This window comes from Panthera uncia (assembly GCF_023721935.1).
Source record: "Panthera uncia isolate 11264 chromosome B3 unlocalized genomic scaffold, Puncia_PCG_1.0 HiC_scaffold_1, whole genome shotgun sequence".
NCBI lineage: Eukaryota > Metazoa > Chordata > Mammalia > Carnivora > Felidae > Panthera > Panthera uncia.
Genome location: NW_026057582.1, coordinates 78,663,018 through 78,689,945, shown reverse-complemented (window position 1 = coordinate 78,689,945; position 26,928 = coordinate 78,663,018). Strand labels below are relative to the sequence as shown.

At 39.5% G+C, this 26,928-nt stretch overlaps 1 long non-coding RNA gene across 1 annotated transcript in view; it reads right to left on the bottom strand.

The window, feature by feature from the left end:
• The window catches only part of LOC125909824 (uncharacterized), a 185,500-nt gene that overhangs the window by 124,112 nt on the left and 34,460 nt on the right, over window positions 1-26,928 (bottom strand). Inside the window, exon 2 of the long non-coding RNA XR_007453782.1 lies at window positions 12,219-12,301. This is a non-coding gene — a long non-coding RNA (uncharacterized LOC125909824). The remainder of the gene's footprint in view (window positions 1-12,218; window positions 12,302-26,928) is intronic.

The window sequence follows — 26,928 nt, the reverse complement described above, 5'->3', positions numbered from 1 at the left end:
AAAAAAAAAAAAAAAAAAAAAAAAAAAAAAAAAAAAAAAAAAAAAAGCCAAAAACAGTAAGGAAAGAAGAAAGCATGTTGCATTTCCAAACTCTGCAAACATTAGGGTTTGTCACTCTCAGTCGGTCTCGGTGGGTTCAAAGGATTTTTTTTTTTTCCTTGACCTGATGATTGCTATTATTTGAACTGCCACATTTATTATTTTGTTAGCCTTTGAGGGCCTATAAAAATCTCACCTAATTATATTGGAATCACCTAGCATCACAGCCGAAGCCAAAGAAGGTGAGAAAATGCCCAACAGCTTTTCCTTGAAATGGAAGGAAAAAATAGTTAAAGAATGAACAAACAGCAGGAACCAAGAACACTCAGGAAAGCCAGCTTTATGAGTCTCCCAAGAAATGGATACAGAAAACATTTTTTAAATGTTGACAGAAACTGTTAAGTTGTAAAAATGGATTTTTTAGCATTGTCAGTCGAATGCACCTTCTAATGTGCGAAATACCAAATTTACAGTCTTTGACTGAATTGTGATAGCTTTGGTGGAGTGGCGCTGGGGAAAAAAAGGACATGTTACTTACCCTCCAAGGCCTCTTTTTCTCTGGGATTGTAGATTTCAAGTCCCTCTTCTAGGCCCTCTCATGGTCCCCCATCTTTTGTGACTGAATGTCTATCTGCTGATCAAAAGGGAACAACTTCCTCTCCCTTTTACTGTCGAAATGGTTACATGATATCAGAAACTCTAGGTTCTTTTGTTCTCAAATTCTCCAGTCTTGGAGAATTACTTTATTTAATTTCATGTCAATTAGTATTTATTGAGCACTGTCTATCTGTGAGGCAGTGAACACGGCAGGTGCTCCTTCATTATGAGAGCCAGCTTGAAGAGCCAGCTTCTTCTCACTACAAATGCATACAACCCCACACACCTCAATTTAGTCACTCATCAGCCCCAGCTTAGAACTGCAGAACTAATGCAATAAAATCACAAGGAGGTACGGCCTTTGTCAAAGCGATGAAAACAAACATGTATCAATATTTACGCAGTTCAGCTTGTGAGAAAAGCTATGGATAGGAAAAAAGAAAACCCACTCATGTGCTCTATCTTCCAGGATAGCTCACATATTGTATATGGCCTTTGTATGAAGTTTCCAGTAGCATAAAGGAGATTAAGAGCTCAGGGCAGATGCGACAGAACAGCATACAGCAAGTGTTACAACACATCGGGAGGCACTTTGGACAGTGCAATTTGCGGGAGCAGGATCTCAGGGAAGTGTGGGACACAGAAGATACAATCGTGGGGCAAAGGGGGAAAATAGACAAGAAAGTACAATACAGGAATAAAAAGAATGCTATGAACACCTTAAAGGAATACAAGTTACATGTCAGTTCTGTCTTGAAATTGGTGGGGGTGGGGGGGCTGGAGGGTGGGCTGGTGAGAGGAGAATCCTTCACAGGTCCTGAAGTCTCTAAATATTGTAGCTGTTCTTTGAATAACTTCCATGCTGAGGTCCACACAACATATACAATCAGTAAATAAGAAAAGGAAACTGGGATTCCTACCCAGAGGTGGCTAAGTTAATATCACTGTCTGACTTATAACAGGTTCTATCAACCACTCCCTGGTAAGGAATATTTGATCACCAAAACTAATCAATATACATATAATTCACTGATAATTTAACTTCTAAGTGAATCTGTATAAGTGTGTGGTTTTCTGTTAGTCTCAAGTAATCCCTTTGCATTTCAAAGTCCCAATTGAATAACCTATGTTTTTGGGTGCTTGGGTGGCTCAAGTGATTAAGCTCACAACTCTTGATTTCAGCTCAGGTCATGATCTCATGGTTTGTGAGTTTGAGCCCTGTGTGGGGCTCTGCACGGACAGGGCAGATCCTGCTTAAGATTCTCTGTCTTCCTCTCTTTCTGCCTTTCTCTGTCTCTCCCTCTCAAAAATGAACTTTAAAGACATCTCTAAAAATAAAAGGATACAGTTTTTAAAAAAGAACCTATATTATTTAAGATTCTTGGTTGTATTAGCAACCAATTTTGGCTAAATTAGCAAAAGGCAATTTCTTGGAAAATCATCAATAAGCTCAGAGAGTCAGTAAGAATTTAAATAGCTGGAAATGGAGATAGGCCTATCAGCTGAGGACTGACTGGTCCTGGATGGCCTCCGTCACATGTCTGATGATTAATTTTGCAAGAAGCCACTAGTTCAGGGTCTCTCTTCATCCATCATAGCCTACGCTTTTTCATATTGTAGATGGGTTCCAAAAGCAGCAAGCAAAAGAGGGTAGCTTAATGTGCAAGCACTTTTCCAGGCTTTGTTGCATTTTGTTTATGCCCTGTTGGCCAAAAACAATCACACGGTCAAGCCCAGAGTCCACGTGGAGCGGAGACACAACTGCATGCATACAGGAAAGTATAATTCGTTGGGGGTCACTACTGTAACTGTTTACACACTCAGCGTCTGGCTTCCATAATAGAGGAGAAATGCCTGAACTCTTCTTCTGGCAAAGCTTAGTCACAATGAATTAATGGAATAAAAGGGAAGAAGGGTGACATTAAGAAGAATAATGGATAATGGGTGGCAAAAATACATGATAAATGGTCACCATGGAACCCTGATTGGATTGTTGAAATGTAACTGAATCCACATAGATACTGTTTTATTCCTCTGAAAATTCTGGGCTGTGGACAGGTATCATCCATAAGGAATTCATAACTTCCCTAAAAAACCAGTTCCCCATTACAATGCATGTGAACTTTCCAAACTAGCCAAGGAAACTATGAATTATAATCTTGGTCTATTTTTTTTTGAACAGCCATAATAAATATTCTTCAACTGATTTAGGTTACATCTGTTCACATTTCAATTCTTGTGTCTAAATGAAAAATAATAGAAGCCAAATATGAAATGTATATTTTAAAAGAAAATCGCTGCTCTAGAAACTTGTTATCTTATATGTCACACACTGTTTCTTTCAGTTTGATTGGTAAATAACAGTTACTGTACATAACCATGCTACTAACAGTACATTGAGAAATGAAAATAAGTAGATATTTTCTGGCATTTTAGTGCACAAATATAACCTCTTAACCTGCAGAATCCGAAGGTTAAGTCTCAAAACTGAGTCCATTAACCTTTCTAAATGGTTGTGATATTAAAAACTGACTCTTAATAGCTATGGGTCATCGTCTAATGCAATAACCATCAGCAATAAAGAATTATGGATTAAGAACATTATCTATCTATAAAATGGTCATTTATGACACTTGTGCACAGACCATCTCTAAAATGTACAGATAGCCATGGCCAAGAGTTCAGACCTAATAATATACATTATGCTTTTATTAGTATAGTTATGATATTAGTGAGTTTTAAGAGAAAATCATTACATTTATAAAAGGTTCAGGGTGTTTACTTCAAACATGAAACTAACAAAGAAAACCTTCCAAATTCTCTTTCATTGAGCTCTAACTCAGCCAGGTGGGACTAGTAAACTCAGAAGGTCAAATAAAAAAGAAAATAAACATGTTTTTAAATTGTCTGGTGTCTGTGCCACAGAGCGAATTTGGACTCCTCTACATCATTGAGGAACAGCCAATATACAAAAGCTTCTGTGTCTTCTATCAAATAGAAAATTATTTGGATTGAGCTCTTTTTTGTTGTTTTTATCATAACAGAAAATTCAATATACACTTACAGACTAGTTACTATGTACCATCAGCAAGGATATGCTATGTCTGAAATTCCATAGATATGAATAAAAGAAACTTCGATTTTCTAATAGAGACTTAGCCTCAGTCAATATTCCTAAGGACTTCAGTTAATTTTCTTAAGGAATTGCCACAAAATAATCTTCTGAAGAAATAGAACCATAAAAATAGCCAAAATTAGTTATAGCTTCTAAACATGTTTACTGTATTAACCTGTGCTTTGTCTCCGGCCCTGCAAAAGCAAAAAACAAATGTACTCAGGGATGAAATTGCATTAAACCTTGTTCACCAGAAATAGAGAAAGACAAAGATACAGGGAAAAAAGACAGAAACTTGGGGTGCTTTGCATCTTCCAATATGTTTTTTAAAATTCTTTTGTTGAAACGTGTGTGCTTTCTTGTATGTTATTTAAAATTTGTTTATTTCAATTTCCTCCTCTACATTTAGTTAATAATTTATATCCTCACTATATGACTTGTTGGATACAGAATTAATGGCCCATATAATTCCAAGTAACAATGAAATTTTTAAAAATGCCACTGTTTAGAAACTTAAAATACAGACTTGTTAAGAGAAAAATCTAGAATAGCGGATCCCTAAAATGTGCTTAAAAACACATCTCCTTTTTAAAAAAAATTTTTTTTTTACATTTACTTATTTTTGAGAGACAGAAAGAGAGCACAAGTGGGGAATGGGTAGAGAGAGAAAGAGACACAAAATCTGAAGCAGGCTCCAGGCTCTGAGACATCAGCACAGAGCCCGACGCGGGACTCAAACCCACAAACTGAAATCATGAACTGATCCGAAGTCAGATGCTTAACCGACTGAGCCACCCAGGCACCCAAAACACATCTTTGAGCAATCTGCAAATAAACATTCTCCACCTCATGGGGCCACTTAGGTCATCTTTAATAACTTTAATTCTTTTTAAAAGTTGCTTTCTGGGGCGCCTGGGTGGCTCAGTCGGTTAAGCGTCCGACTTCGGCTCAGGTCATGATCTCACGGTCTGTGAGTTCAAGCCCCGCATCGGGCTCTGTGCTGACAGCTCAGAGCCTGGAGCCTGCTTCGGATTCTGTGTCTCCCTCTCTCTCTGACCCTCCCCCGTTCATTCTCTGTCTCTCTCTGTCTCAAAAATAAACATTAAAAAAAATTAAAAAAAAAAAAGTTGCTTTCTTTTCTTCCCCTGCTCCTAGGAATCAAAGCCCTGATGCATTTACAACCGGTGCCTGCTGAAGAGAGACAACAATGTCTTTGTCAGTGAGGATCCTTGTCTCCATGGTCTAATTCAGATCACCTAGGTCATTCACCTTCCTCCCAAAGTCCTTCATGACATTTATCCCAACTCTCCACGATTCCCTGGACTAGGATGACTAATATCTGGTCCACTACATACATGATTGTAAGGCTCAAAAGCTTTGTCAAATAGAATTGCTAAAAAGAACTTCTTTTGTATTCCTCTGCCCCATATTCACTCTCAACTTATTGCTACTCAGTCTCAGGTCAGACTATTTTAAATGTTTTTATTTATTTTTGAAGGAGAGAGACAGAGCATGAGCGGGCCGGGGGAAGAGCAGAGAGAGAAGGAGACACAGAACCCGAAGCAGGCTCCAGGCTCTGAGCTGTCAGCACAGAGCCCGATGCGGGGCTCGAACTCACGAACTGTGAGATCATGACCTGAGCCGAAGTTGGACACTTAACCTACTGAGCCACCCAGGCACCCCTCAGGTCAGACTATTGTAAACCAATGCCAAAGAACTTGAGAAATTCTACAGGGTTGAATTAGTAAATCATATTAGTAAGTCACACACTGGATTAAATTATTAGGTTAATAGAAAAATAATTTCCAAGACACAATGACTCTCTAATAATCATAGAAGCATAGCTTTGGGGTTTTATTCCCTCTTACAGAGACCTCATGTTTATTTGGCATGGCAGACTGTAAGCTCCTTGGAAGAAGGATTTGTATCTTATTAACCTTTGCATCCAGCATATCTAATGTGGCAATCAGACTCCATACATGATATTTGTAAATTGATAATAACAAGTATTGAGCATCCTGTAGTTGAATGTTCAGTATATTTTGACAGATTATCACTGTATAAGCTCTTGAAGTGTTTCCAATCATGTTCTCAATTGGGCCACCACGTACAAACAGAGCTGAGAGTAGCTCGCTTTCTTTTGGTAAATTTGCTCAGGATCTGTCCTGTCATGTGGCTAGTTTGCCAAATTGCTTTCACCACAGGATGTTAAAACACCACAATAATCAACCAAACTATGTTAACCAGACTCCCCAAAGGCATATATCCCATGAAAAAAGTAGGAGCAATGCAATTTCACAATAAGTATAACATCGTTTCAAATTCTGTTGCCAGCAATTCTCAAAGGTGCCTTATGTGTGATCTCTTAACAAATATCTGGAATTCTTTTTCTGTAGTTATCCTTGTGAGTTTTAGAATAACCCATTGGGATTTCAGAAAAATATTTGTTTCTACTTGTTTATCTTCATCTCCTTCACCCTTCCTCTTATTCCTCTCCCCCTCTCCTTTCACACTCTCCTTTTGATTTTCAGATACTGCAAATGATAGAGTAGTCGAAGTCCCATTTCTTCATATTTCATTTCCTCAAATGCTGGGCATCCAGCAAGTCTTATTCTAACCACTGTCAGCTAGATTTTTTTTAATTTTTTTAATGTTTATTCATTTCTTGAGATAGAGAGAGAGAGAGAGAAAAGAGGGGCAGAGGGAGAGGGAGACACAGAATCCGAAGCAGGCTCCAAGCTCTGAGATGCCAGCACAGAGACCAACACGGGGCTCGAACTCACAGACCAGGAGACTCTGAGCCAAAGTCGGATGCTCTACTGACTGAGCCACCCATGCGCCCCCACTGTCAGCTAGATTATTAACCAGGTATTGATATAGAGGGAAAGGGAATATGTTTTAGAGGAAGTGTCTCCCTAAAGGCGTGTACATTAAGTCAATTGCCCTTGAATAGTTATACAGGGGATTATTCACAGCAGTCCCCTTAGGGGGCTTTACTTACTTCAACAATACAGATGCTGCTAAAACCCTGGAACTTCTCCCTTGAAGTTTCCTTCAGGGCCTCTGGCACATTTTATTGGAGAGACACTTGGATATATAAATGTGAGTACTTTTTATTCAAAAGTGGTACAGAAAATGGGCGGGACAAACTAGCTTTGTTAGGATCTCACCATAAGTCAGAAGTGTTTTTTGTTTTTTGTTTTTTGTTTTTTGTTTTTTTTTATTCTTAGTGTATTCTTAAATATTCTTAAAGTGAAGGCTTCCTTCAAATAGAAATATGGTTGTGCTTAGGTGACCTTGCAGGAGTTTCCTTCTTGTGGTAGAAGGAGGGGTTTCCATATGCCTTAAGGAACCGAATGACTGATGACAATCAGATTCACCTAAGAAGGAAGCTGTCTCTACAGTCCTTTTATGGCTTGAAGATCTTCTAAGAAAGGACAGGAAATAAAGAGCACGGATCTTTTCCACTGGGAAGCTCCTCCCTAAGAACACTCAGTTATGGTACTCTCAACAGATGACATGGAACAGTAACAGAGGACATGAGCCCCTCCCATCTACGATTTCCAGCTGCATCTCCTGGAAAAATGATGTGTTAGTGCATGACAGTTCACTGATCTTGGCAGAGCATGTCTGTTTTGTGCAGTACGGAGGCTCAGAAGTTCACGTGGAGTCTCGTTCACCTTCCTGTTCCCTCCTATTCTTTCCTCTGGCCCACTATTCCTCATTCCAGCACCAGACAACATACATTGTATGGAGACATTTGATAAGATATAGGAAGGAATATATGGCCAACCTTAGCATACTGCCCACTTGTCCTCTCCCACAGATACACTAAAAGGGGGAACAGGAGTTAGGACACCCCTTAGGATATTAGGATGTCAGATGAAATATCCAGAACACATTGACGTTCCTTCCATCTTTCCTTCTCTCCAATGTATTTTTCAACAACTAAAATTGTGGGAACTATTATCTGGACTTTAATATAAAGTTACATACTTTCCTACAGAAAATTTCTGCAGTCCATCCTCATTTCCCCAGCTTTTATTTATTATTTATATATATTTTTTTGAGACAGAATGAGTGAGAGTGAGCCAGCATGAGCTGGGGAGGGTCAGAGAGAGAGAGGGAGACACAGAATCGGAAGCGGGCTCCAGGCTCTGAGCTGTCACCACAGAGCCCGACGCGGGGCTCAAACCCACCAACTGTGAGATCATGACCTGAGCCGAAGTCAGACGCTTAACTGAGCCACCCAGGTGCCCCTGGGAAAGATTTTCTGTAACAAAAATACACGATACAGGCAGCTGTGCTCTCTGTCTCTGGTAATGGTGTATTAGAGATGTGACACTTGGAGCAGAATGGTCATCTTGAGACCCATAGGGATAATAGCTGTCATGCTGCGGATGGCAGAATAAGAAGAATAGAATCTGGATCTAGTGATGTGGCGTTGCTGCTTCATCACCCACCCCTGATATACCCTACCTTCAGACTTAACACATACATGACAATTTTTTTAAAGTCCCATTTGTCATGGCCTGAGCTGAAACCAAGAGGTGGATGTGTAACTGAGCCACCCGTGTGGATTCCTATGTCCCATTTGCTTTTTAAAGTCTCTTTTGTTTTCTGATGAATTGCAACCTAAAGCATCCTAACAGTCCTCAAGACAATTCAACAAACACCCCCACTTTGCACCCATGAGCCCAGGAATCCATTTTCACATACTGCAGAAGGCTGATCATTATCTAAGGCCCTTAAACTCCAAAGGCTGCTTTACAAGAGGCTCAAGGAGTCCTCTGAAAATCTTCACTTACTGCTACAACGGAGATGGGATCTAGCAGTTTTAAGATATGGAAAGAAATTCCTCTACTGACTTCAGTTCTCTCTCTGCTTTCTGTTTTGGTCACTTTATTACAACATTGAAACTTACTTGTTTTCTGTAGCTTCTAAGAAGGCCAGATAGCAAAGTAGCTTAAAGAATGGGGTCTGGAGTCCAAAGATCTTTATTCAAATGTTATCCCCTCTACTTTGTGCAAATTATAGGACATGTAACTGATAGGGCCACTGTTTCCTATCTGAATAGACATAAAAGAACCTCCTTCCGAAGGTTTTACATGGAACTTAGTAGCCCTGAATGCAGTCAACTTATATTCAGGAAATCTTTAATTTTGCCTCTACAAGCTGACTGCCAATAGACAGACTTCAGGAATGTTCAGGACAATCCAGATAGAGGACTAGAGGATTGGAAGGACTATTTCTGCATGGAAGTATACCTACTTATCTGGGGTCTCATTAAGATTTCTGAGCAAAACTCACATCTTTTGAAAAAGACAGGAGAAATAAGTTCTCCATCCAAAAGAAGGTGCTCGTGGAAGGCTTCTTGACCTTCATATCGAAAAGGACACTACTGATGAGCCCCACCAAGCTGAGATGAGCAGGCAAATTGACTACCACCCAGAAGCTCCCCTTAAGTGTGTGGGTTTAATGTCCTGTCTGCAAGGAGTGGAAAGAGAACATTTTCATATACTTTGAGGAACAACGAGAAATATTGAAAGCACTGCCTTTTCACTTTGTCTTACCCACCCCCCTCCTTTTTTTTTTTTTTTTTTTTCAGGTCAAATAGTTGCAGCACTGAAAATCCGACAGAGTCATCAGAAGAAATACAAAAGAGGACCTCTTCTCTCAAAATAAGCTTAAGCACCTTATACAGCGGCAGAGCTCACAAAAAATTAAGTAAATAATGGATGAACACTAACACCGCTGTGCATTCAATACATGATTTAAGTCTTGGAACATTTCCAAGTGTTTATTTGCAAATATGTGCTTCTGGGCGTTCACATATCCAAATTCCAATTCTGCATAATTTAAATTCTAAACATTATATAGATAATGCAAAGTTTATACAAGGGGTACCGAAATATCCATCTTTACAGCACTGACACTACATAAAGCAATATTTTCTGGTAATAATGTAAAAACCTTAAATTTTTAAATTGTTTCCTTTAAAAATAATTGCCAGGGTTAGCACGGCGAACGGTTTGACAAGGCAATAAAGCTTTGTGACTTTACAGCCCTGTGTTTCGTTTAAACAGTTACACCGTGACATTTGGTGACCATTAGGCACACTTAATCTGATAGATTCCCTGCCCTCTGTCCATTCCCACTCCAGACCCACCGACAGTAAAACAAACAGAAAAACCTTTCAGAACATTAGGACAAGTTTTGAACAAAGTTCCATTGTTTTCAGAGTCCTTATCTCACTTCTATTAAGGATTCAATAGTGCATTCCTGGAAGAGGCGATGGAAAGAATCGTGTTTAAGGGTTTATTCCAGAGGTAGGAGACAATCGTGAGTGGGGGGAAAAAACCCACAGAAAAGTCAAATAGCACCTTTTGAATTCTCTTCGAGTAAATCCTAAAAATATAGGCTATGCTAATTATTACTTGGCATGCAAGATCATTTGTACTTTATTAAGTCCCCTCTTTTCACTGGGGAGGAGACAGCTACATGTTTTGATATCTGCCTGTACCACAAGGTAGCCTTTGAGGAGTGCTGTGTTAAATAGAAGTACAAACCAGAGCCCATGTGTTTTCTGACCTTATAGGAATTTGATATGTAACTAAGCGTGGGCATGTGTTAAGTCATATTCTGGTCCAAATTAAGAAACTTGAATTAAACTGCTTCAGGAAGGATTTTTTTTTTCCTACATGTGAAACTAACCTCAGACAAAACACTGGGGTCTTGCTCAGGGGAAAACTGCTAAAATATAGCACAGAAGCACTAAAAACACCCAGTATTTGCCAAACAGATTTCACACAAGCTTCTCCATTGTAGGGCTGGGTAGTCCTGCCACTTTGGACCTTACCACTTATTTCTCTACAGGGTTTGATGTGGATGAATATAGGCTTTCTAGGATTTTTATGTGCCCCTTTATTTTTCTGATCATCTCTAAACCATGCCCTTAAAAGTAAGAGCCTTTGAGAATCTCTAGCAAGTTAAAATTTATCTTTTTCACCTATGTTCATTTTCCTCTAGAACACACCTATCTTACGGGTGTTTTCTTGTTGTTTTTCTATATAAAATAAAATGCAATCAGCCATTTTCAAATGCACAATAAACCCAGTTTACCCTAATAGAGTTATTATTACAAAGAGAAGCTTATCCATAGCATGTAGGTGGCTAATGAAGGAATGTACCTACAAGATATTTTGCCTGCTCAAGAATGCCAAGACCTCCAGTATTTTTTTTTTCTCTAAATTCTCTGTTAAACTAATTCCGTGTGATAGGCAGATATGTCCTCCACATGCTGGTGAATTAAAATTCAGCTTTCAGTGAATAAGATTAATTGCCTCTTCAGACAAAGCTGGATTTGCGCTCCTATTAGAGAAAGGGGAGGGGGGGGTGAAGCATGGGGCAGGGTGCCAGCTAGACCGCAGTATTCAGTTACACGTGAAATGATTTGTAATTCTGAGTAATCACTTAGGACAAGCCCTTGCACCATTTTATCTATACATGACTCTAGGCCAAAGTCAATACTCATAGTAAAATAATGAGATGAAGCTAACTGAGCCCTTTTATTAATGCTCCAAGGAGCAAATCTGATGCTTGAGTTTCTCCCATTGAAAGTATCCACTTCTTCCTAAAAAATGAACAAGTGGGTCAGGATGCCCAGTAGCGGCCGGGGTACCGGCTTCAGCAAAAATCATAAATAACCAACCCTTCCTGCCTTCCCACTTTCTGTTTGTACACTAGGCTTTACCCGGCTGCAGGTGAAAACACATGAATTTTGCATTACCTCTAGGCTCATTAAAGAGATCTGGCTCTCTCCTAATAGCTTCCCCTCACTTAGGGGGAGACACACACACACACACACACACACACACACCATCATGAACCTTAAGAGAAACAATGCATAGTACTTTTGCTTTCTCTTCCTCATCACTCTTATAAAGAAAATCAACTGTTCTAGCAAATGCACAGCTTGGTGACAGAGTCAGCATGCAACTGTGAGGAAAATGAGATGGGTAACCAGCTGTCCCAGTTTCCTGGGAATGGGGTTTGAGAAGGGAAAGGGGAAGGAAGGGTATAGGGAAATCTTGCTTTTAGCCCTCAGTGTTGTTTTCCCCACGTTACCACCAGTCCTGTGACCAATCTTGCAAATAGGTATTAGCTTTAAATGGCTCCCTAAGTAGTGATCAATGTATTACTCTTCTCCATGCTGGTTGAAGGCCTAAAGATCCACTAGGAAAACTTAAAAAACAATATATTATCCTTAATGTCATTTTCTACAACTTGTAGAAACAAACTAACTTATGTGGTGAGTAAAAATTGTCTTTTATTAGAAAAATCCCACAGAATATTTCCACTTATCACCTAAAAACACATCCAAACTTTTACTTATTAAGGCAAAATCTCCATATACATGTACTCCAATATACGACAACATAGGTATACTAGAAGGACATCCACATACCTGTATTCAAATTTCAGAGGGGTCTTCTATTCGCTAGGTGACTCTTCCAAGTCTCTTGATATCTCTGACCACAGCCTCCTCATCTGCAAAGAGAGGACCACACATTTACCGGCAAATTGTAATGAGTAAAGCTTAGTTCAATATCAAGTTCATAAATATGATTACCCACATCCCTCCATCCCCTGGATTATTCTTATTATGAGGGGTATAAACCATTGATATAAATGGATCGTATAGAGATTTCAATCAAATGACTCCTAGTATTTCTCTAATGAGAGCTTTTGGTTGGTGACCAAAATAGCTTTTTTCTGAATTTCACTTCCATTGGTGTGTTCATTTGTAGATATGCCAGCAAACATGAAACTTCCCTTTAAAAAAAGCTTGGTCACCGGGGTGCCTGGGTGGTTCAGTCAGTTAAGTGTCCGACTTTGGCTCATGTCATGATCTCATGGCTCAGAGCCTAAACCCTGCGTCAGATTCTGTCTCCCTCTCTCTCTGCCCCTCCCCCGCTCAGGTTCTGCCTCTCTCTCTCTCTCAAAAATAAATACACATTTAAAAAAATTTTTAAAAAGAAAAAAGCTTAGTCACAAACCAAACAGTCATGGGAAATTGCTAAAAGGTCCAGGTCCCTACGTACTGAGTACATACCGAGTGCATATTAATTTCATTTTTCTCAGCCTTAGCTTGGTTTTCTCACACAGCCTGAACTTGGAGTGGTAGTTTTTTAATCGAGATTTCAGGACGCACAGTTCCTACGACTATACAGCTTGCATGTCCTTGGAGAAACTTTCAGTCTAATGAGGACTCAAGGTATGCAACACACATATCCACATGAACAAACCCATGTTTGGCACATGATTGCCAAACATATAGGGAGAAGGACATTTAGGTAGAAGACAAAACACACAGAAAGTCACCAACACTTAAGAAAGCTTGGCATTAGGGTAGCCCGCAACTAGTCCGGTGTACGGGAGTGCACAGAGTAAATGGAGGGAGGCGTGGAAAGAATGGAGAAGAGAAAGGAAAAGCCCCAGCCGGATGGTATTTATTGGCACTTCTAAAGTGTTTGTACCTGATCTGGAAGCCAGATCCTCTGCAATTTTAACATGACAAAGGATCACTTGGGGAGCTTGTTAAAATACAATTGAGGTCCTGCCACCACCAGTTCTAATTCAGAAATCCTGGTGTGACTCCTGAGAATCTGCTTTCTAACAAGCTCTCCAGGTGATTCCAATGGAAGGTGATACAGAAAACTCAATTTGAGAAACATGGCTGCAGGATATGGGGAGTCATTAGGGATTTATCAGAGGGGTAATATAATCAGATATATGACATAAGAAGGTAAATAGTTCGTAGAGAATAAATTGGAGGACACCATAACTAGAAGGAGGTGCATAATCCAGTTGGGAAGTTTTTTCACTGGTGCAGGAGGGAAATTATGAGACACTGAACTGAGTACCATTAGATGAGAATATAAGGAAGAAGTATAAAGCTTTAGCAGGACATAGTGGCTTACTGTTTGGGAAGTGGAAGGAATCTAGCACAACTTCAGGTTTTCTGTTTTGTGTTCTGCTGATGATGATTATGTTGAAACAGCTTATATAGGAAGATGAGTAATCTGGGGGCATAGGAGTTACATTTTTCATATGTCACATTTAATAAAATGGTTAATGTATGGGCTTTGGAGTCAGATAAGCTGGATTTAAAGCCTACCTCTGTCGCTTAACTTCTGTGTAATATGGACACGTTGCTTCACCTCTCAGATGTAAACGTAGGGGAAAAGTTCAGAGATTTTGATGACTAAATCAGCTAACGTAAGAAAAGACTTTAGTACAATGCCTGAAAGTGATTAATAAATGCCAGTAATTTTTATTTTTAATGTTATTTTGAATGCCATCATCATTAGCTAGCTGAAGATATTCCATAGCCAGATGAAAATATCACACAGCTGATTATTAAAACTTTACTACAGATAAGATCATCCGGAGAGAGAGAAACGAGAGAAACATTTGAAAAAACAAAGACTAATAGAGTCCAGGGGAATATAAATGCTTCAGTTGATAGATGAACTGGATGAAGCCGAGGAGTGATCACACAGAAAAAATAAACAGAAGATATTGTAGGTCAACGGTGTAGAGCAGCTTAAGGTAGAAGAAGTTATCAGCAGTGTCGCATGTTTCAGATGGTCAGGAAAAATGAAAGTCAAAAAAAAAAAAAGTCTGCTGTATCTGACAAATGGGAAAACACGGATGACCTTAATTAGAATGGTTTCAGGGCAATGGGGGCAAACTTCTTCCCTCAGCTCTGAGACAAAGGACATAAAGAAGTGTTCAAAATGCCAGAAACCGGAGGTGCAGAATATAAAAGATGAATGTGTTCCTGTCAGAGAGCACCAAGTTTCTCTCTAAAATTAGGGGGAGATCTCTGGTGAAAGCAAAGTGGTGATGCTGGGAGGCAGGGTAGGCACTAGAGGGAGAGGGGAGAATTAGGAATAAGTAATGAGGGACAAGGGACTTTACCAGGGACTGTAAAAGCCACCCGGCAGCACTGAGGCACGACTATCTTGTACACTTACTTGGTTTTCTCTTCTTCCAAAGCTTGGATGGGTGGTAAGATCAGAGGAGATGGATTGTGGGTTTAATTTAAATTTTACAGAGCAGATGTGGTAGAAGCACAGGCAATAAAAAAGGTTGATGTTGGAGAAAATGGAGTTAAAGTAATAGACGGAGATTTAATAGAGAAGAGAGTGAAGGCAGAGGAAAGCTGATGTCTGAGAGCACACTGACAGAACTCGAGGGGGTGGGGGGCTCAGAACAGGCAGAGAAGAGCAAAAGAACAAGGAAAGTGGCAAGACAGAACTGGGAGATTCGAGTGTGAATGAGGGGCATATAATTTCAGAGGTGAAGTAGTCTCAGATGTTGATAAAATTGTGTGAATGGCCATGGAGAGGACTGACACGCAAACGTTTCATGACTGGCATAGAGAGGTCAAGCACTGTAGCCCCTTAGGCTGGAGCAGAGGATTGATGTTCCTCTACACAGGACCGGGGATTGGGACTGTGGAGAATTTTGGAGAAGTATCATGGGGGGGGGGGGGGGGGCTGGCAGAGGGGCGGGAACATCGCGGCAGTAAGTGTTCAGCATCCAGTGTTCAACAGCCAGTGTATGCTGGGTGAACAGCAGTTCTACCACAATCTGGTGACTGAATAGAAAGATGAAGATGATTGGGGTAGAAGTTAAGGAAAGGTGCTGATATGTCTTCCACACGAATGTAGACATCCCCTAGGATGACGAATGGAATTGATGTGGAAAAATACCCAAGGTTGCCTCATTCTTCAGTGAGTGCAGAAAAGTGCCCTAGTGATTGGTAGAAAACATCCCTGAGGAAAAACTGAGAACAGTATAATCTAATGCATCGCAATCCAAAAAAAAAGAAAAAAGACGGGAATTTCCAAATAACTGTAGAAAATCAATAATCTGGAAGCCACAACTTGAAATTTAGGAAGTTGACCTCTGGGCTGCTTAGAAATAACGGGAAACAGGAGAGACTATTCAAGGTATTGTTTTTGGTTTTGTTTTTACTTTTCCTTCCCCAGTGTGTAAATCCAAAGCTAAGGTTTACTTTCTGCCTCTCAGCTTGGACTAGCTGGCGATTGTTTATATCTGCTCTTATCTTCCCTAACTTTTAACTCTTGGCCTCTGCTTATATAGGTAGATATTGCCATTATTGTCATTTTTCTTTGACATCCAAGTAAAGCAGGTTTATGAACCTGTTTATTTCACTGTCAATAGGAGACATTTCATTTTATTTTATTAAGTTTATTTATTTTGAGAAAGAGAGCATGCGTGTGTGTGTGTGTATGTGTGTGTGTGTGCATGCGTGCAAGCTGGGGAGGGGCAGAGAGAGAGGGAGAGAGAGAATCGCAAGTAGGCTCCATGCTGTCAGCATAGAGCCTGATTTGGGGCTCAGTCTCCTGAACCGTGAGATCATGACCTGAGCCAAAATCAAGAGCCTGACACTTAACCAACTAAATCACCCAGGTGCCCCAGGAGACATTTTGTTTGCCTTTTGTCTAGAATGGGCCCATTTGAGCAGAGACTGTGCTGAGGTTTGGAAGTGATCATTGCAACCCTAAAATCCCAACCATGGATTGATCTCTCCCTTGCGTTGTCCTCCTTTCTTCTCTTCCTCCCTATCATCCTAACTTTTTTGGGTTTTGTCTTTCTCTTTCATTATTTCCTCCTTGTTTCTCATTTAAATCTGACATCCTTCTTAGATATTCTGAGGCCCCCTCTCCCTCATCTCCAAACATACAATCTCTAAGAGAAGAAAGAAGCAAAGATAGACTCATAAATAAAACTCTACTTGTTTGAGCACCAGGGCATCTAAATCTATTTGAATAATTAATTTGCCTTTGTATCTTGTAACCCCAAATTTAGTTATCTGCTTCCGAAGTTTTGGCAATGGCCTCTGATAAATCAAATTGTCTCCCTTAGTTTCCCCCTGTAGAAAAATATCTACCATTTACTCCATCATTCTCCCAAAACCGTTAACAGATTTAATAATTTAAGCTACTCTGTTAAAAAGGAAATATAGTTTTAAAGTCAAAATAAAGCTGGTGTGACTGCAAGATTGGCATTATTAAAAGCATGTTATTTGAGTGTCTAAGATAGATGCTACACATAAGTGTTTAAAATAATTTAAAATGACTTTTTATTGTAAATTAGAATATATAAACATTTAAATCCTATCTCCGAGTGAAGATTGACCTATTTGAAGGATTTTTCTCATTTAGCAAATGTCTTATTATCTACAACATAAAGATAAAAGGACGTATTTGTATTTAGGCCTATGCAAACCTAAAAATACATAGATTTGATGCACAGAAATGGACTTAGTAAAAAGGAGTCCTTTCTATGTTGAATAAAACAACAAATAATTCTTAATATTCATTGAACAATATGTTATTAGAAAAAGAGCATCTCAAGACCTACTGTGTCTTTTTCTTCTTCTTCCTCTTTGAGTAACTCAGGCAGGAAACCTCAACATTTTATTTGATTATTTAAGAGTTCCCTTTGGAGTGGAAGTAGATAGAGCTTGATATCACTATGTATAAATAAATAATTCGAAGGTTTCTATGTCCAGATAAAATTCACAATCAGATAAGTGGGTTTCATTTTATCTCTTGTTATTTTAGTGGTGGTAAGCCTAGATTTTCCCTCCACTCAATGGCCTATACTCCTCCCAAGATCACTCCCTTGGGCTCTCCTGTGGCCTGAGGGATGTATTTAGGATCTCATCAACCCTTTTAATCTGATTGCCATTCTGCATTTTAATCTTTGCTCCTCGGCCCTCATAAATTGGGAAGAACTGCATCATCTGCCCTCTCCCCCCACCTCCTACACCACACTCAGGCCACAGCAGCACAGGAGTTATAAATGCCAGATTATAGATCTGCTCCATTATGAAAACGTGTGTGGTGACACTTCTCTTCTGACAGTCAACAATGTTAGAGTCAGTAAACAACTTATAACTGTATATGTCATTTAATATCATGATGGTTGTTAGTGATGGCTGCATGCTTTATAAAAAAGGTAAATGGAATTCATCGGTTCAGTTCTTAAACTTTTTTTTTTTTTTAACAAATATTTGCTTATGACCTAAAGTATGTCAGGAATTAGGCTGGGCATTAAGAAAACAAAGATGAACAAACATGTTCCCTGCCTCCAAAAAAAAAAAAAAAAAAAATCCTTCACAGTCAAGTAAAGAGGCAGTCATGTAAATAAGTTATTATAATAAAGTAAGACTAAAAATAAAGTATAAAATTCCATTACAGCACAGAGGATGAATGACTAATAAGACCGAGAAGGTCAGGAATAGTTAAGTTGGGTATCATACAGAAGACAATGTTTGAAAAATCTTTGAAAGAGGAAGAAGAGAAAACAGAAGGAGGCCATTTTCAGCAAATGCACATATAAAAGAAGAAAAAAAAAAGATGACGTAGTTACATACATGTCAATAGTTTGGCATATATAGAACATAGATGACAGTGGGCATATTGCTGAAATTGAACATTACAAAATCCTTTGGGGAAATAATGACATTTGTTTTCAGTATCAGGATTTCCTCAACTTAGTCAATCCCTGAAGTCTTGGGGTAAAGCAGGAGGAGACAGGTGTGGCTCCCAGAATTGTAGAAAACCACATCAGATTCATGATGCCTTCCAGGAACAGATAATGGGATGATCGAAGCCCAGTTCAAAGGAGTGCTTTTGGCAACTAAGGAAAAGGTAAAGGTGACGTTTCTAAGATAAAATAAAATATATATTATTCTTGCATAGCCCTATCACAGCATTGAACAGAATTTGTAGGAATATAGAGAATTGTGGTACCTAACAGAATTCATCACCAAAAACTATACCACAAGCAGAATCATTCTTTCAAAGATCCTCTTTTCTTATCACACCTTTATGCTCCTAGAGCATTCCCACTGTGACAATTCTTTGACCTCGCAGAGAACTGCAATCCTTTATCCTTATTGCTTCATTTCTATTGACCAACCCTTCAGGAATTCACTTCCCTCCTTCAATAGCCCTTATTCCAGAGGTCTTCTTTATAATGACTCTTTTGCAAATACCCTCAATTCCCTGGGCTCTTTCTCCTTCCATCACATCCACTTTGCAAACCCCACTGATGAATCCAGCAATGTGTTTCCTCTGGGCCAGCATCCACAGAGCTAAACACTGCCGGACAAAAATCTTACAACAGGGAAAGCTGTGACCATGATTCACTGAGGGTCCCCAGCCCCAAATGTTCATTCAACATGGAGAAACTCGAGTGATCTCCCTGCTCACCACCATGGTGGCTATTCAAAACCTTGGCCATGTCCCACCTACTGTCCCACTTTGGTTCTAGCACATCACCTGCTTCGTGGTTCACTGCGAACACAGAAACCACATAGTACATTCCACATTACCTTCTCATTACCAAATCTACATCTGAGGTCATCACTCATCTTCCCTCTCACTACAAAGGAGGAGCTAACCTTTTTTTCAAAATTCTATCTGTTCAGTGTCTCAGGTAACCATACCCTTTCCTGGGGTGCCTGGGTGGCTCAGTCTCAGTCAGTTAAGAGTCCACCTCTTGGTTTCAGCTCAGGTCATGGTCTCAGAGTCATGAGATTGAGCCCAGGGTTGGGCTCCATACTGAGCATAGAGCCTGCTTAAGATTCTCTCTCTCTCTCTCTCTCTCTCTCTCTCTGCCCCTCTCCCATTCACACCCTTCTCTCTCAAAAAAAAAAAAAAATCCCCTTTCCTATTTTTTCTACCTCTCTCTAATCGATCATTTTCATCAGCATTCACAGACTCTCTAATAGCTCTCACGTTTAAAAAAAAAAAAGAGAGAATCAAAACAGAATGTTCCCTTGATCCCACATCTCCAATTAGTATATAATTTCTCAACTTCCCTTCAAACCCAAGTCCAACTCCACTTTCCCCAGGGTGGTCTTGCTTGTACCTCCACAATCCCAGCTCCCTTTCTGATCACCATCAATGCATATCATCACACCAGTTCCTGCCTTATTTAACCTTTATGCCACATTCAAACACTTTCCCACCCTGTCCCTCCTGACATAGCCTCTTTGCTTCTGTATTAATACACTTTCTGATCATATTTCTATTCCTTTGGTTCTTCCTTCTCAGACCCAAACAGAGCTTAAGGTGTGAGGACTTTTATGCCACTGGTTGATTTGAGAGATGATCCAAGGGACTTGGTAGAGGAAGATAAGTAAGGAATAGAGTGTGTTATCAGGGTCAGCATAGTAGGCGAGAGGGGTAAAGAGATGAACTCCTCTGAGGCCTCCTGAGAGGTGTGCAGCATGCTTCCTCTTTTTTTTTTCTTTTTTTTGAAAATATTTATTTATTTGGGGGGGAGAGCACAAGTGGGGGAGGGGCAGACAGAGGGGGACAAAGGATCTGAAGTAGGTTCTGTGCTGACAGGCTGACTGCAGTGAGCCCAATGTGGGGGTCAAACTCACGAACTGCGAGATCATGACCTGAGCCAAAGACAGACACTCAACCAACTGAGCCACCCAGGTGCCCCTGGCATGCTTCCTCTTAATTGTCTGAATGACTTTGCTCTTCCTCCCTTCTTTATTATCACTTAATTTTTGTGGTCCTCAGGACTCAGTCCCGGGCTGTCTTTTCTCATCATTTTAAAGGGATATTAATATCTCTTCCCAATAATCTCAGACATCCTTATGCTACAAATGGCACCCAAGTGTCTACAACTCATAGATTTTTATCCACCACATAGATTGCAGTTCCAAATATAACTCTCTACATGGCCTCTCCATTTGGAGCTTTATCAGGCATCTCATATTAAGGATCCCCCAAATAATCTCTTGATCTTTCCCCAGTCCTGCCCCAAATCTTCTGCTTCTTTACTTTCTCATAGCTTAATAAATGGCACTTCCGTTCACTCCTTTAGACACAATAGAAACTTGAGTCATTTGACTACCTCCTTCTTCTCCCTTCCTATGTCCAATCCATCACTAAGTTCTACCAATTGTACTGCCAATTTCTACTGAAAATTTTTCCACCCTTTATCATCTCATTCCGCATCTAGGCGATTACAAGAGTTTGCTTCCATTTCTGTCTTCCTCCAATCCATTCTGGACATAGTAACCAGGATAATCTTTCAAAAACATGTATCAAATTGTATTACTCCTCTGCCCAAAGATTTTCATTATCTTTATATTATCTTTAAGTTGGTAACAATTTGATTTTCTGGGGACCCATCCTGTTTTATGCCTGTTGTCCTAGCTTCATTGTCAGCAGGGTCCGCTTTCATTCTTCAAAGTATCCCATTTTGGCTGATAAATTATATGGTCACCCTACTCTTTTTTTAAAAAAAAATTATTTTATTTTATTTGTTTTGTTTTGTTTTGTTTTAGAGAGAGTGTATGTGTGAGCAGGAGAGAGGGGCAGAGGGAGAGAGAGAGAGAAAGAGAGAGAGAGAGAGAGAGAGAGAGAGAGAGAGAGAGAAAGACTCTCAAGCAGGCTCCATGCCTGGCATGGAGCCTGACATGGGACTTGATCCCACAACCCTGGGATCATGACCTGAGCAAAAATCAAGAGTTGGATGCTCAACCAACTGAGCCACCCACGTGCCCCTGGTCACCCTACTCTTAAATATAAAATTCCCATATGACTTACTTCAATCTTATCTCATGTTATTTTACATTAGTCAACTTGAAGGCACCAACCATCTTCTACTTCAGAGTCCTCATGCATGCTGTCATCTCTGAGAACAACACATTCCCTCTGAACCATCTGGCTGGCCAACTCCTCTTGCATCAAGAGTCCACTTAAAGCCACCTTCTAAAACAGGTATTTCTCAATTTCACAACATAAACCATTTCTACCAAGACACTTACTTCTTCTGTGTCTTCTCCCCTTCATTCTTTGTGTAAATATAAATTCATTTGTACATTCATGTATTAATACGTATTTTCCCCACTATATAGTAAGTGTGAGGGCAAAAACATCGATCTGCCACTTAGTAATGTATACTCAAGCACAGTCGGGACCCCTTGTGGGTGTTCTTTAATATTGTTGAAAGAACCAAGAATGGGAGAGAGAAATGCCAGCCAAGGCCTTTTTAGTAGACCCATTTTCTAAACCTGAATAAATACAGATTCTCTCATCACTCTGACCTACGAGAGCACAGTGAAGATGTTGAAAGAAAATGCCAACATAGGAGGTGCACGTACAATTTTCTAGTACTTTGTAAAAATGAATGCAGCCGTCTAAACACAATGGAGACCAATTCCACAGAAGCAATCGTTGGTAAAGAGGGGAGCTTTATTAGCTCTCTCAAAACAGGAAATTAAATGAAAGAATAACATACTTAATGAAAAATTCAGCTTAGAACAGAAATGCATTCATATGAGAATATATGCCAAATTTGTTCTCTCATTAAAGATCATAAACTGGTTAACATTTCAGAGCCAGAAAGACCATGGACATGAACTAGTTCAGTTCTGTCATCTTGCAGGGAAGGGAGTTGAGACCCAGGCAGCAGAGGTAGAATTAGCAAGTCCACAGTAATGAATGGTCTGCCATATTTCTGTATAATGAGACAGGTCTAGGGCAAATATACTTGTTATTTTCCTAGTGGCTAATTCAAAATTTCCTTAATATGTACCACTTTAGAAAATAAAATAAATATACTCATTCAATAAGAAGATAGTCTTTAGATAATCCTTTACATTAAAAACTGGGGTTGTATGGAAACCAGTTTGACAATAAATTTCATATTAAAAAAAAGAAAAAGAAAAAAAACCAAAATAATTATGGATTAAAAAAAACAAAACAAAACAACTCTTCTCTATCCCATTGGCCTCCTATCATGAGGAGATTAAGATGCTGTGGTAAAAAAGAAAATACACATTCAGATTTATAGAACACAATTGCAAAGGTGAGTTATTAAATTACATTTCAGGGCATTCTTTTTAATGAAACAGAGTATCAGCTACTGCCATTTAACTAGTAAATTACTTTGTTTTATTTAACTAAAACGTGTTCTTAGGTTTCTCCTCTTTGATGGGTTTTATTTTTCACTCTATGAAGAACATATCTCTATGTCAGTGATTTTGACAGTGAACTCATAAATCCCTTACTAAGTTTTAAGCCTTCATAACTGACACATATTTCACAGAAGGGTACCTGCTTTAAAGAATTTGGTTCTAGCATCAGATACTGGATGCTTCCTTTACTATGTGAAAATCACATATCCGTTTACAGAAAGCTCACACCATTTGTTTTTCAAAACAAACAAAAAAAAGTCACCCATCCATCTCCCCACCCTGAACACAAAAGGTCATACCTATTGTAAGAAGTGTACCTTCCATGGATGACCCACATCATTGCCTCCCAGCTGCAAGAGGGGCTACAATGGCAGGATTAACACAGGGCGTGTAACACTGCTCTGTGCCAAGATAAACATCCCATTGTAACTTCTGAGAATGAGGAGCCAAACATTTTCCTTACAGACATTCTATGCCCTCAGAAATTCCTCCCTAAATTCTTCTGACCAAGTCCAGATTTGCTGGCTCAGAGATCTTACACACATAATGTTATTTGTCTGACTCTAGAATGTAAATAGGGTCTGCTGTTATGCTGTATCCTAGTTGTAATAAATATGAAAATTATTTTACATTTTTATATATGAATACTAAAGAATGCAAAGCATTTTTAGTATACATTAAAAGAGCATGATTTCTATTCAATGAAAACACAGAGCCTCGGTAATACAACAAATGAATGGAATGGAGAGATAGATATGGAAAAAATTATTTACTCATCAAGACTCTCCAGTACGTGACATTTTTCCAAGCTGGAAAACTTACCACGCAGAATATTCTCCACCCAGAAATGTAAGCCAGTATTTAGCAGTTATGTGAACAATGACTTTGAAGGCTGCGAAAAATCCCACGTGAGGTTTTCATTACAAAGACCTTATTTCATATACGTCAGGTCGAACTTAAAAATGGTAATTACATCTATAGAAGTTCAGGGCTTGGCTTTTTTTCTTAGGTATTTTGGCTTCCTTATTTGGGGGGGGGGGTGCGGGGAGGGAGAGTGTCTAATGATGCCCTGGAAACAATTAAGTTAAAAAGAAACAGCTAAGAGTATTTGATCATCCTTTGATGAAGTGTGAACACTAGGCCCCCTTCCCCCAAAGTAGAACTGGACTGAGCCAGCTGAGGGAAGGAAAGTGTAAGTAGAGGGAAAGGAAGGAATGCATTTGTTGTTGTTTCTTTATCTCAGGGAAGCTATTTCAAGTGATCACTGGTGGGAACTGCTGATAGTCAATCTCATATTTTCACTCCACATTTGACATCAATGTTGTCAATACGACATAATCGTCTCTGTCAAAAGCATCATTCATTTCCAAACTGCAGAGTTATTTACAGTCGTGTCTTCACTCAATGTAACACTACCACTCAACACTCAGCTGTCCCTTCGCTGTTTTAAGTAAATGTTTGAGCAGACTTTTAAAGAAGCTCTATTTTAGGTTAGGCTAACAACCTGAAAATGAACCCAAAGAAAAAAAACTTCTTCTCTTGTCCAAATACCATTTGGACAAATGGATAAAGTTTTTCACAAAAAAATGGCATTTCAAAATGAGTTCTGTTTGGTAAGAGACATGGTGCTGAAAAGTGATATTTATAATGACAGCAATATGGATCCCCAATAAAGAAGACGGGGTTGCATTTTGCTCTAATTATAACTGTTTTAGATGTGTGTGTGCATTTTCTTAAGTTTGGAATCAATTATAATAATGTAGCTTTCCGTTAAGCACCTACTCTAAATCTCTGTTTACAAAAACATGGCTGATATGAGTCTTGGAACGCAACTAAATAGAAAATATTACGGGGAAAACTCAGTCTTATGCTTGTAAGCACCCAAATGAATAGCTATTTACTTCATGGCTTCTGGGCACCCACCGTGGTGCCAGAAACTGTATAGCAGAGGAAATAACAATGGCAATATGAGAGAAACTAGGGCTATTGGAGATCAAACAGTGTTTTAAAAATAAATTTACTTGTTTCTTCCTTCTATTATTTCAGAGAAGGAATTTTAAGACTCTTGGTATAACCAGAACTCCCTATTTCCAGGAGGTAACTACTATGTCTTTTTATGGCAGGACATGATAATAGCTAAAAAGAGCTGGATGGGATTTTGAAAATTGGAAGCAGATTTAAAGCTAATTTGACAGACAAACAGAATTTTGGTGGTCTAATGACTTTCAGAAGCTATTTATCCATAGTGCCTTTCCTAAGAAAAGTATAATTATCCCTATCAACCTGTGGAGCTCCTTTCTCTTAATATAATGTGCATCAAGTATATAAACTAAAAAATAAATCAGGCATTCTAAATACATTTTTGTCATCTGAACAAATTAAAACTGGGTGTCTTTTGAAACCAGTGCATTTTTTAAATAATAGTACCTACTACTTACTGTGAGCCTACTGTGTGCCACTTTGTGTACATGATCTCATTTAGGTTTCCCTCCAGACTGTCCGTTTGTTATCATAACCCCCATTTTACAGATTGGACAACTCAGATGGACAGAGGTCCAGGGATTTTTGTAAGGTTCTGTAGTTACTATTCCTGGTGGTGTAGCTCACATTTATTAAGTATTAACATACATACTGTGATTTTTCTCATGGGTTTTCTCTTTTTAAAAAAAATGTTGATGTTTATTTTTGTGAGAGAGAGAGAGAGAGAGAGGGAGAGAGAGAGAGAACGAGACGGCACTAGCTGGGGAGGGGCAGAGAGAGAGGGAGGCACAGAATCGAAAGCAGGCTCCAGGCTCTGAGCTGCTAGCACAGAGCCTGACGAGGAGCTGGAACTCACGAACTAGGAGATCATGACCTGAGCTGAATGAAGTCAGACGCTCAACTGACTGAGCCACCCAGGCGCCCCATGGGTTTTCTCTTTTAATTTTCACAATAATCTGGAGGTAGGGACTATTAACATCCTCATTTTATAGCTGAAGAAACCAATAAAATCTTAGGCTTTCAACAACTTGTGCCGTACGACATCTTACTTAGCTAGTTCACGATTGGGCTGGGATCTGGACGTAAATTTTGTAGTCCAAAGCCAGCGCTTTTCTCATCCAGCCACACTCATCACCCCAAGACCAAAATCGGAATTTGAAGCCGTATCTTTTGTTTTCAATATGTGCACAAATTCCACTTTACCTCGCTGTCCTAACCAAAGTTGAGAATGTCAAAATGCTTGCTTATTGTCTTCGTTTCCCTTTTTGTAATTTGCTTTTATCTCCCTCTTCATCCCATGTTTATGCAAGCCTATCCAGGACTCCTTGACTGTCCATTTCATGAAAATCTTTCCTTTTACTTTATCACGTGGTATCTGGGGCCAATACTAATGTTTGTTTTTCATTGTATGGTGTTTTGCCCTATTTTCCTATAGCATGTCTCTTTTCCTATAGCTTTTCCTATAGCATGTCTCTTACCAGGAGACCAGGCTCCTAACAATGTAGACTACCATAGTGCCATTTTCACCAGTTCATTTTGTATCTTGGTTTATTGGCTGGTGCCAAAGGACATCTTTCCTAGATATTCTCTATATCTGGTTATTTAAAAAAAATTTTTTTTTCAACGTTTTTATTTATTTTTGGGACAGAGAGAGACAGAGCATGAACGGGGGAGGGGCAGAGAGAGAGGGAGACACAGAATCGGAAACAGGCTCCAGGCTCCGAGCCATCAGCCCAGAGCCTGACGCGGGGCTCGAACTCACGGACCGCGAGATCGTGACCTGGCTGAAGTCGGACGCTTAACCGACTGCGCCACCCAGGCGCCCCTATATCTGGTTATTTTTAAGAGCCTTGCCCTCCCAATCTCTTTCACTGCTGAAGTCGATTGCATTGACTATCTTCTTTCCCCAACAACCCTTTGCCTTTTTCCCTCCCATGTTCCATGTGGGTTGTCTTTTCTATATTTCATTTTCTTTTCTATTTCCATATGTTCACTGATCCTACTGCAGTCCCTTTTCCTCAATCCCCATCCATCATCATCCTGCTTTTCATGTACCCCACATCCACCATTTTCTTTCTCCCTAGAAATGAAAATATTTTAAGCCCCATTTCTGTTGCTATGTACACATAGTTAAGACAACCAG